The sequence below is a fragment of the Salvelinus fontinalis genome, chromosome 8 (assembly GCF_029448725.1).
Source record: "Salvelinus fontinalis isolate EN_2023a chromosome 8, ASM2944872v1, whole genome shotgun sequence".
In the NCBI taxonomy this organism is placed as follows: domain Eukaryota; kingdom Metazoa; phylum Chordata; class Actinopteri; order Salmoniformes; family Salmonidae; genus Salvelinus; species Salvelinus fontinalis.
The window spans coordinates 3,008,836-3,021,891 of record NC_074672.1 but is presented as its reverse complement, the minus strand read 5'-3'; the positions used below and the strand labels follow the sequence as shown (position 1 = coordinate 3,021,891).

General features: G+C 42.4%; 1 protein-coding gene across 1 annotated transcript in view; it reads right to left on the bottom strand.

The window, feature by feature from the left end:
* Positions 1–12,255, bottom strand: part of LOC129860374 (leucine zipper putative tumor suppressor 2 homolog) — a 40,473-nt gene extending 28,218 nt beyond the window's left edge. Inside the window, exon 1 of the mRNA XM_055930730.1 lies at positions 11,812–12,255. The gene's annotated coding sequence lies outside the window, so the exon portion shown is untranslated. The remainder of the gene's footprint in view (positions 1–11,811) is intronic.
* Between the last annotated feature and the right edge of the window lie 801 nt (positions 12,256–13,056).

Genomic DNA, 13,056 nt, shown 5'->3' with positions numbered 1-13,056 from the left:
GTTCCAGGCACTCTCATCCGCCAACGTACGAAAATCCACTGCGTAGTCTGCCACATTATGGGGGTCTTGACGTAGCTGGAGCAGCCTCTCTCTCAGACAACGGAGAATCAAACTTATTCCACAAACTCCTCCAGACTGAGGCAGACAACGTACTGTTGCTCCACACCGCCGTGGCCCAGGCGAGTGCCCTCCCGGACATCAGCGTTATGATGTACGCTATCCTGGAGGGGTCCGAGGGGAACGAAGAAGGCTGCAGCTCGAAAATGAGGGAGCACTGGGAGAGAAAAGCCTGGCAGGTTCCGGAATCTCCAGTGTAGCACTCTGGGGTAGGCTGGGAGATTACGGGTGTGATCTGCTGCCCAGTGGGGAATCCGCGGAATTGCTCCAGCAAAGTATCGAATGCCTGGTCATGGCATTCTGCCAGGGTATGGAGTCCCTCTATAAGACATTGAATTAACTCCTTGTGTCTTCCAATTGTGGCTCCTTGCAGGGAGACAACATTGTGGAGCTGGTCTGAGTCTGTTGGGTCAGTCAGGGCCAGTTCGTACTATCACCTTTTAGGAAAGACCCAGATGCAGACAGTGTCGAAGCAACACAAGTTTATTACTAGAACAGGGGGCAGGCAAAACGACAGGTCAAGGCCAGGCAGAGGTCAATAATCCAGTGTGGTCTGACTAGGTACAAAACGGCAGGCAGGGTCAGGGCAAGCAGAATGGTCAAAACCGTGAAAACAGGAAATAGAAACAGTCGCAAGGGGAAAAACGCTGGTAGGCTTGACGAACAAAACGAACTGGCAACAGACAAACAGAGATCACAGGTATAATACACTGGGGATAATGGGAAAGATGGGCGACACCTGGAGCGGGCCGGAGACATTGCAGAAAGACAGGTGAAACAGATCAGGGTGTAACTGGTCAAGAGGTTGTGAAACGTTCTTACAGACTTAAAGTGGAACCTATAGTATCGATTCATGTAAAAAAAGAAATCACAACATTTAGAGTGACAAGGTTTTCATCTGACAGTGACGATATAATAATGTAAATCCATGTAACTGAAGTGATTTGGCAAAATGTAACGGGAGTCAAAATACTTGAGTACAAGTACAGCCCACAAATAGCAACTAGAAAAGTATCAGTTCCTCCAAAAATGTACTCACGCTACTACCCACCTCTGTCCAGTGCACTCGTGTCAAATTTCCACTGACCAAATGGCTCATATTCACACAAACACCATAGACATCGTTAATCCCATGGGGTCAGTTAGTGCCTAAAAAGGCTCGATAACAATGGTAGTTCCTCAAATGATCTTTGTACTTAATTTCAGGGGAACGTTGAAAAATTGTGGTGAATCTGAAGTTGAAATAACATAAGTAGATAACTGGTTAAAGGCCCAATGCACTGCAGCCATTTTGATCTCAATATCAAACCATTTTTGGGTAACAATGAAGTACCTTACTGTAGTAGTTTTCCATTAAAATGGTAAAAAGAAAAATAGCTTTTTAGCCAAAAACTATTTCTCAAGCAAGAATTGTGCTAGTACTATCTGGGAATGGTATGGGTGGGAGGGATATGTCATATGAAAGAAAATCTGTCATTGGTAGAGAGGTTTGGAACTCGCTTTGTTATTGGTCTATATGAACTTTTATTACCTGGGTGGTTCAAGCCCTGAATGCTGATTGGCTGACAGCCGTGGTATATCAGACCATATACCACAGGTAAGACACAACATTTCTTGTTACTGCTCTAATTATGTTGGTAACCAGTTTATAATAGCAATAAGGCACCTCTGGGGTTTGTGGTATATGGCCAATATACCACAGCTAAGGGCTGTATCCAGGACATATACCACACCCCCTTGTGCCTTATTGCTTAAATACCGCCTGGTGATGTCACCAGGCAAAGACAAAACTCCACCAATGCAGAACCTGCTGATTAGAAGGTACTGTGTAAATTGTATTTTCAACTAGCACCTATCAGGAAATAACACTGATCAAATGTATTCACACTTTTACAGTGTTAGCTAGTTTCATCTGTTGTACAATATGTTATAAAGCACATGAAAAACTGAATTTTGACTGCAATGGGCCTTTAATATATATCCTGGATATATGCAGAATCAGAGATGTTCGCTAAGCTCTCGATTCTTCAATTACAAGCAGAGGAATATTGGAATATGCTTTGAGGCCTATTTAAATGTTTTCCTTCAGCCAGGCAGAGAAAATATGTTGGTAACAGATGGAAGTGCTAAGAGGACTGTGGCTTCCCACACATAATGCAGCTCAATCCAATCCAGGCTTTAAACTGGCGTCATAAACATCACTGTGGCAATATAATGCCCATGTTGGATAACACCCTTGGTATGCAGTGTTTGCTAGAGAGGTGCTTCCAAGACATATCAGATGATATGACAACATCATAGTAACTCCTGGAGGTTGATTGTTGTCCCACACACAGCCCACTAGCTGCTTGGCTGTGACAGCCCTCTCTTACCTCCTACTCTGGATCGATTGGCAGCAGTAATCCACGCGATTGCCCCACCAGCTGCCAAAGAGAGTGGGATTAAACGCCATGCAGAGAGAGAAAGCGAGATAATTCTCAGATTACCATTTCATTATTCATCTGCCGAACTAGACCCTTCATAGACAGCAATGGATAACTCCAACCGCTGACCCATTACTATCGACAGGCCTTTATAGCAGGCTACCTTGGAGTTGAAGAGGCGGGCTCGTGAACCAGTTCGAATCCCAGATCTGACAGCAGTGTAGGATAGGGAAGTGATAGAGATCTCCAGCTATTTGATATCTCTTATCTGTTATAATCTCTTATTAGAGGGGAGAGGTTTACAGGCTCATATCCGAGGGTAGGCTTGGATATCTAACCTGTATATTGATTGATTTAGTCACATACTAAGGGTGTTTGCAAGGACTTTTGAACCTACCCTAAAAAGGGAAGTATTAGGTTAATTCTCTGCTTTGCAAACTCATTGGCTGTGCATACGGCACTCAATTGTGCCTTCAGTGTGAATCTGTTTCCACAAATAATCTCTGTTCTCTTTTTCCCCTTTCTCTCTTCATCTCATTCTCTCTCACCATCGCTCTTTTTCCACCCCCTGTCGGCTGCCTCGGTACAAAGCATGCATAAAACATAACTTGCAGCTTCAGTTTCAGACAGAAATGAGAAGGCGATTTGAGTCACCCAACTAGGGAAGGAAATCCCAGAGGAGAGAGAACAGGGAGTAGGACAAAACCTTGGCTGAGCCATAAAATGTGCATATCACCTGATTATATTTACAACCAGTAACTGATAAGATATTGAGGATGTGATGTACAGCGAAAGAAAAAAAAGAGAAGTGTACAACTTTACCATTTCTAGTTCTTATCAGGCAGGGGGTTCAGGCCACAAACATCGGTGTTAAAATGACATTTTCTTTCAATTAAGTCTGATTCAAAGTTCGATTCAGACTCCCCACAAGGGTTTGTTATTGCACAGCCGCGTGCCAAGGAGTTGGTTGGCTATACAGCACAAACAGATCTGGGATCGGGCTAAAGGCTTCAGACAAGCAGTGATGGGACCACACCCTAGGTGGAATTAAGGAAATGGTCACAGAGGTGGAGTAAGGAAGTGATGAAACAACAGTTGGTCCATGATTGTAATGTAAACATTCGAGGTAACCACCAATCTAGGATCAGGTTACCTCGTCCAAAATTCTACACCTTACATATTAGGAGGATTTTATTAAATCTGACCATGGACCGGCAGTTAGGGACAATTTCTACCAGCTCCAATACCACCAGTTCAAACTAGGTGCCACTGTCAAGGTTGTGTGAGCAAGGCTGAACTGTCAGAATGTGTAAATGTGTCATTCTGTCCAAGAGATAGCATTTGTTTATGGAAGGAATGGCACAGAATTTATACAGGCATCTGCCCAGGAGAACACTAGTATGCTTATCCATGAAGGAAAAGAGCAAAGTCTATACAAGAAGGAACATATTTTGCACCATGATGTCAAAATATTTTTTTCTATGAGTTTACTCCTCATTGCTACCAAAACCTCAGTAATTTCCCCTGTCCTGAAAACACACAGACGAAGAGGAAAATGCCATTCCAAATTATAATGTACAGTAGAGTGGCTGGAGGGTACGGAGGAAATATCAGACACAAGGACTGTGTTCGGAACTGCATAGATACTTCCATAGACATTCAAATGTACTCAAATGAACATAGGCTTTAGCTAGTCCACTACGTTACCCTTTAATGGAATATGAGACCACTGCACATTATGAATCAAGGGGCATGTGGAGTCAAGTGTACGACTCCCCTCCTTGGTGAATGAAAAGAACAGAGATTAGAGGGAGGTAGTCAGTAACTAAAGCCCACTGTAGGTCTCCACCCCACCCCGATACAGTGGGCTACGGAAGCTGTGTGTGTGTGTGTGTGTGTGTGTGTGTGTGTGTGTGTGTGTGTGTGTGTGTGTGTGTGTGTGTGTGTGTGTGGCAGCAGTAGAGGCAGACCACCTCTCCAGATAAATTACTTCAGACCCAGTTCCCCTCAGCTTAAGCCGTTATGAAACGGTACGACACGTCTGCCCCCCACGTAGTCCTCCACTCTGCTCCAACAGCCCCCCCCCCCCCTCCCCGTACATCACCCTCTGCCTCCCACAACACGTCCTGCTTCAATTCGCCTATCGCACCCAATCACTCAAACAGCTTCTTCCTACAGGACGACTACTATTCTGTTCTGCTTATCAAAGGGTCACCTACACCTGACCAGTGTCTGCTTTTCATTGTGTGTGTGTGTGTGCCTGCGCGTGTGCCTTTCTATCTTAGTGGGAGGCTAATCAGGCAAGAGCAATGAGAAAGTGTATTTAAAAATAACCAAACAAACAACCTCGGGGAAGGGTCGTCCCAGTTCCATAAGCCTGGCTAATACCTTGACGGCACTGCAGGAAACTTTAGGAAGGTGAAAGTGAAAAGCAGCCAGAGTATCCGAGGGCCGTCCCACACCAGCTGTGAATGTTATCATCACACAAACTACCGCGGCCAATCACAAAGCACTCAGGAAGGCTATTGCGTTTTAACCATGTCATTTTTCAACCTCTACAATTTGTGTCCAGAGTATTTTTATTAATCTGAATTTGACAGTAACCAGAACAGACACAAGGCTAACCTATAAACATTCCTTGATTGAAATCTGCATACCTCATTACTTTGATTATATAAGAAGAAAGGCCCATACCCAAAGACCGGGTGCTAGTCTGTCTAACTGTCCCCAACGAACAGCCCTGGGTGCTAGCCTAGAGCCGGGACGATAAACTGAAAAATATCGACACCGACCACTTTATCGCAGGCATTTTGCAGACATCGTTCAATACGATAAGTAGCCTATACTATAGAACTGTGAATTTTGAAATGAAATAAGTTTGCTAATATGGGTAACTGTTAATGGGACAATTGATGGATATAACCATCAAACTAGTATTTGATGGAAAAGGATAGTTTAAAGAATCACAATTCATCACAATATGGATTTTTGTCCATATCGCCCAGCTCTATCCTAGCCCCCTAGTCAATGTCATTCTGTAGTTCCTTCTGTAATAACACAGCCCTATCCGCAAAACAGTACCGTAATGAACCATCACAAAAATTTTATTTTACTGACATTCAATCACCAAAGATCATGAGTCTTGTGACTGACAGTCGTGCAAAAATTAGGGCTGGGAATTTCCAGGGACCTCACAATAAGATATCACGATACTTAGGTGCCGATGTGATTCTCACGATTCTATATGTAGGTTATTGCAATTTGATACTGTGATTTTATTGAGATTTGATGCGCCATACATATTGTTCACTGTACACCGAGTCCCGCTCAGCCCAGTCAAAACTGTTCGCTGCTCTGGCACCCCAATGGTGGAACAAACTCCCTCACGACGCCAGGTCAGCGGAGTCAATCACCACCTTCCGGAGACACCTGAAACCCCACCTCTTTAAGGAATACCTAGGATAGGATAAAGTAATCCTTCTAACCCCCCCCCCCCCCCCCCCCCCCCACTATTGCACTATTGTAAAGTGGTTGTTCCACTGGATATCATAAGGTGAATGCCCCAATTTGTAAGTCGCTCTGGATAAGAGTGTCTGCTAAATGACTTAAATGTAAATGTAAATGAGTATACAAAACATTAAGAACTTAATATTGAGTTGCACTCCCTTTTGCCCTCAGAGCCTCAATTCGTCGGGGCATGGACTCTACAAGGTGTCAAAAGCATTCTACAGGGATGCTGGCCCATGTTGACTCCAATGCTTACCACAGCTGTGTCAAGTTGGCTGGATGTCCTTTGGGTGGTGGACCATTCTTGATACACACGGGAATCTGTTGAGCGTGAAAAACCCAGCAGCGTTGCAGTTCTTGACACAAACTTAAATCTTGTGTCTTGTCCATTCACCCTCTGAATGGCACACATACACAATCCATGTCTCAATTGTCTCACTGCTTAAAAATCCTTCTTTTAATCTGTCTCCTCCCCTTCATCTACACTGATTGAAGTGGATTTAACAAGTGACATCAATAAGGGAACAATGCTTTCACCTGGTCAGTCTTTGTCAAGGAAAGAGCAGGTGTCCTTAATCTTTTGTACACTCAGTGTATGTCTGCTGCAAAGAGACAAGAAAGAGCATGAAACATTTTTGCTTTGATCAGTCATGGAAATAAAAGTGCTGAACACATGTTGGCTCACTATTTAAAAATAAGATGGACAACATGCCATAAAATGAAAAATACAAGAGTTTTGGCACAGGTACAACCGACAAGAGCTAGCTAATGCTACATAGGGGGAAAACGTAATATTGTGATATGTAAAAGAAAGAAAGAGAGCTTTGGAGCAAGATAAAGAGGTTAATGTAGTTAGTGGTGGACTACTGACTGAATACGGTCGGGAGATATCAGGGTTTGTACTCCGGCTGTCTGTCTACGACACTCAAGGAGATGACTGAGAACCAAAGGTTGAGAGAGCTCCTTACAACACGAGGCAGAGACTCCATTTATGATCCGGCTCGAAGGACTAGTTCATTGGGATACACTATACAACCCAGACATTTTTTTGTTGCAAGGCCCTTCGTTTATCCTAACCACATCGTAACCTGCCCAGGAAAACCTCCTGCCTCTGAAGATGAGACAAGACGTACAGTATTGAGCCTTCAATTAAAATAATCTCCAGCTTATCTGGATTTTATACCAACATTTTGGCTCAGAAGACCTTCAACCTTTCCCAGGGACTGAGAACTGGTGGGTTCCCCCTGTCCCTTTGACTGTCCCCTGTCCGTCTATGCTGTTCAGACACCTGTGTGGCCCAGCTGTTCACTGAGCTTAGTGCTGAGAACATCACTAAAGCCTGGGGCTAAGACAGTGGCCCTGATCTGTGGTCTATCGTCGAGCATCGGAAAGGATCCATTCTAAAAAAGGTAGGTGGTACTGTTGACAGATCTTTTACAAACACAGACCGATAGAAGTAGATAGGTGGTAGGCACACACTCGCACATGCACACACACAATAGACCTGAAGATCTCAACAGTATGTTGAGACAGAAGCGAGCCACTAGCAGAACCTTTTATTAGCCTTCAGGTTAGGGGCCGAGCCTCCCCGAAGTTCTGATCTCGTCAATCTGATAAAGTCGTCAGTGCTTAGCTCAGCCCTCCCTCTACTCGTAAACGATTGAGTCATTTCATAGACTTCTCCCAACCCAAATATACAAAGAACAAGACTTTTCCACTCATGGCGTTGTTGCTTTAAACTGTTTAACATACTGTGGTGAAGTGAGTGGGAAGGAGACTATGCAACAGGAGGTCGATTCAGCAACGGGAGAGAAACATAAGACAACCCACAGTTCCTGAAGACATGGGGGAAAAAGTACCTGTCTAAGCACATTACAAGATGCGCCATTTGAAATGAACTACAGTGAACATAGAAATACAATGGCACTTTACCTTCCCTGTTATACAAACAAACATCCCCTATACTACTGGTATTCTTATCTAGAGGGACTTGACCTTCAGTTTCAATATCTTTCAAGGGAAACAACAATGTATCCCTTACACAAGCAGTTCATCCACTGAACAGGGAAGGGGGCACGGCCCTGGTTAAAATAAACAACACAAACCCTCTTCCTCATATTCCCCAAGCACCTTCTGTCCCACAAGGGGAATTCCTCCATGACACAGCGAAATGCTCACAGACAAACACTACGTTGAATTATTGACAAAGCCCTCTACCTCACCCTTTTTCACTACTTGAAGTGCTGGTCCCTATTCCAAGCAAGTCAAATGCTACATACAGTGCAGTATAACAGGTTACAAAAATGAACTTGATCATTGAACAGATGAAAATTGACAGTATTTCTTTCAGATCCGGTCTTAAATTCCCTTTGGTCCTCGAGCCCAGATTAGGTATTACATTTTTCGCTTCATTAAAGAGATGCAGCCTCTTTTGCGTGATGATTGCCTCAGAGAAGCACATCTAAAGCCTGCTCTCTGCTGCCTTATGTATAACAAATACTGATACTGCACATCCATGAAAATGCACCAACAGCAGTAAATTGTTGTGCTGAGCAATAAAATGCAAGAGTGAGAAGGGAGGTGCTGGAAGGACACTATCAGCAGCATACCACCCTGCATCCCACTGCTGGCTTGCCTCTGAAGCTAAGCAGGGTTGGTCGTGGTCGGTCCCTGGATGGAAGACCAGATTCTGCTGAAAGTGGTGTTGGAGGGCCGGTAGGAGGCACTCTTTCCTCCGGTCTAAAAAATAAAAGATCCCAGGGCAGTGATCTGGGGACATTGCCCAATGTAGGGTGCCATCTATTGGATGGGAAGTGAAACGGGTGTCCTGACTCTCTGTGGTCACTAAAGATCACATGGTGCTTATTGTAGGGGAGTTAACCCCGGTGTCCTGGCTAAATTCCCAATCTGGCACTCATACCACCTGATCATCCCCAGCTTCCAATTGGCTCATTCATCCCCTGTAACTACTCCCCAGGTTGTTGCTGTAAATGAGAATGTGTTCTTGGTCAAATATTTTAAACAAGGCCAGTGTCTCTCACTGTAGCAAAGGGAACAATTTCAGATGAATCATTGCATGTCCCAAAGGTTGTATGTAGGAACTTGACACCTAAAGCCTCCCGAGGCTGAGATTGCAGTCCTGGTAAAGACCTGGAGGAGGCACTGTATCTGCCTACGATGTCTCTAAAGAAGTCTGCTATGCAAATAACCCGTGGCTCTGCAACTGTTTGCGTCCCCATTCTGTTTGCTAAAGTAAGCACTTGACTTGAATTCAAATGTTAACAACATACAGTGCCATCAGAAAGTATTCACACCCCTTGACTTTTTCCACATTTTGTTGTGTTACAAAGTGGGATTAAAATGGATTTGTCATTTGTTGTCAACGATCTACATAAAATACTCTAATGCAAAGTGGAAGATTTGTATTATTTGTTATTGTATTAAATGGAAAATAAAACACTAATATATATTTTGATGAGATAAGTATTAAACCCCCTGAGTCAATACATGTTAGAATCACCTTTGGCAAACCTTCATCTTACCATCCAAATGCATAGTATGCAGCTGCCAATACATTTGTATTGTGCAATATTTGCCCATTATTCTTTTTTAAATTCTTCAAGCTCTGTAGTATTGGTTGTTGTTCATTGCTAGACAGCCATTTTCAAGTCTTGCCCTAGATTTTCAAGCCAATTTTAGTCAAAACTGTAACTAGGCCATTTAGGAACATTCAATGTTGTCTTGTAAGTAACGTTTGAGCATTTTTTGGCCTTGAGGTTTAGGTTATTGTCTGTTGGAAAGTCTATTGGAAAGCAGACTGAACCAGGTTTTCCTCTAATACAATGCCTGTGCTTAGTTGTATTCCTTTTCATCCTAAAAATCTCCCAAGTTCTTGCCGATGACAAGCATACTCATAACATGATGCAGCCACCACCATGCTTGAAAATATTAAGAGTGGTTCTCAGTGATGTGTTGGATTTTCCCCAAACATAATGATTTGTATTGAGGACAAAATGTTCCTTTCTTTGCAGTATTACTTTAGTGCCTTATTGCAAACAGGATGTATGTTTTAGAATATTTTTTATTCTGTACAGCCTTCCTTCTTTACCCTCTGTCATTTAGGTTAGCATTGTGGAGTAACTACAATGTTGTTGATCCATCCTCAGTTCTGCCATCACAGCCATTTAACTCTGTAACTGGTTTAAAAATCATAATTGGCCTCATGGTGAAATCCCTGAGCGGTTTCCTTCCTCTCTGTCAACTGAGTTAGGAAGGACGCCTGTATCTTTGTAGTGACTGGGTGTATTGATACACCATCCAAAGTCTAATAACTCAGCTTTTATTTAACTTTTTTTTTTTTTTCATCTACCAATTGGTGCCCTTCTTTACGAGGCATTGGACAGATATGGGGTAGTCATTAAAAAAAATAATGTTAAACACCCTTATTGCACACAAAGTTAGTCCATGCAACTTATTATCTGACTTGTTCAACAAATGTTTACTCCTGAAGTTATTTTGGCTTGCTATAAAGGGGTTAAATACTTACTGACTAAAAATATGATCTAAAAATAGAATTCCACTTTGACATTACGGGATATTGTGTGTAGATCAGTGACAACATTTTAATGTAATCTATGCATACTTTCTTTACGAAACACCATTTTCCACCATCATACTAGAGTCGCTAAATGCTAATCCGGAATGGTGTGTTGCAGCAGTCTGTTTTTACACCCCTAACCTACCGCTGCACAGCAGGCCTAAAATAAAACGGAACCCCCGGTCTGTGAGTTTCAACCTGATTGGCTGAACGCAATACACACGGTTTGGGATTAGCGTTTAGCCATTCTAGCATGGTGGTGGAAAATTGTGTTTCATAAGGAAAGTATGCATATATTCCCAGTCTTTTTCAACTTTCTTGCCCTTTAAATAAAGTTATGGAGGAAATCAAAGCCTATGCAGGCTGAATAGAGAATGTTTAGCTAACGGTCCACAAATGTATTGCCGGCTGCATACAATGCGTTGGGACGGTAAAATGAAAACGACTCATTGCCATTATGCATTCCTGTCCTGAGCCAGTTATTGACAACTTACTCTGTCTTTATCCTGATAGGCCAATAATACAAAGGTCAGTTACATATGCCATGACATGCCTGACAGTATAAAGATGTTTATCAGAGAAGTTTAGTTATTTTTTTAAAGAAGTCATGTAGAAATTGACAGTTGTCACAGAAAGTATGACAGCCTACACCTGTGTCAAAAGGCTACACTGCCTTCTTTCAACATTTCTACTATTCCCATATGGGACGCTCAGTCTCTTGTGAACAAAAAACTATTATAAATGTACATTTAAACAACATATTATAATAAACACAGGTTGCAACGTTGTATAAGTTAAAGATGCCCTTTTCAGAAATCGTTGCACCATTTCCTGATTGCAAAAATGTTAATAGGTTTGCCTAATTTCAGTTTATGTGACCAAACAAGCAATTATAGTGCAGAGAATCACTGTACCATCTACACCACTGTGAAATATATTTTCTATAATCAAAAATATTGTATTTTCAGCTGTTTGGAGCTGTGGTACAAAAACCGAAAGAAAGCAAAAACGTATCTTAAAAACATGAAGCATAGAAATAGCGCACATAGAACACATCTAGACTTCTTAGACTTGCTTTCAATGAGAATGACAGATCAATATATCACGTTTATGTGAATTGTCAGGTCGCCCAAAAAGTTACATATTGCAGCATTAAAAAAAACTTACCATGAAAAGCCTCGCTGCATAAGTTCTGGATGAGGTTGACCGTTTGGTAAATTCTTTATCAAATAACTGTTTTACGTGGGTGTTCTGTCTTGTACTGTTCTTATAATCTATCGTTTGTAGCTGGAAAAGTTTTTTCGTGCGTAACATTTCCGTCTCTTCCTCTTTGTAACAAACGCGATGTCGCGTGTTGTTGATGTGAGCGCTCGATCACACTGTTCCGACTGCTGAATTTGTGCTGAAAGCTTGTAGAAAAATGCCCGTTGAGTCTGTCTTACTGAGCCCAGCCCCCAATAGCTTCACCACCACTGGCTCAAGTAATGTGATGACCAATGAGTTGAAGAATGGGTCTCTTGCCTTGTCTATGACCGCTGTTTTTGTGATGCTGAATGTGCAGTGAAACACAGACAAGTGGAACTGATGATTTCCTGACAATAACAGCTCCTCACAACCACCAATAGTGACCTTCAATGTAAGATTTTACACACATAGCATGTCACTCTGACTGTCATAAGTAAATGAACAGGTTACTTCATTATAAAATTGTTTGTCCTGAAGAGAAGTAACACAGTTTCCCTACCTTTTCTAGCGCAACAGCTTCCCCTCTATTCTAAATATGTAAAACCAGGTCGTACCTGACTCGCCTCTATCGTCATAGACCAGCTTTTACTCACTGAAATGAAACAAGCCCACATATATACTGTAAAATACGGTGGTCGAATGTTCTTTTTCTTCAACATACTAAAGTTTCTATTGTTGAACTCAGCATGACCCGTTACCGGGTCCAAATTACATTATCCTGAGACACTGCCTAGTGACAATGCTCCTTACACACACACACACACAACTGTGCACACACTTTATGAGCATGCCAGATTTTTCAAGCTTGCTTTTATTTGAACAGAGTTGAAAACCATTCTCACAGTAATTGGATTCACCAATAGGCTGCTTTGTGCCCTGGGGTAGGGTTCCAGGCAGCAATACAGATCATTCTAAATAAATCAGCCATACAAGGAATGAGGGGAAATTCAACCATAGGCCTACTTATTTGACCACAGGACAATTTGAGGAGCCTTTTTGTTACATTCATTGATAATTGTGTAAATTGGATGCAAGTGTATTAACAACGAGGCTCTGCAAACCACGGAATGTTCTCTCTCTCTCTCTCTTGCAGTATGAGCAATGGGACTTTTTGTGTTTTTGTCTTTCCACTGCTCTCACTTTCCTTTAGCCAGGGGTGCATGCTCA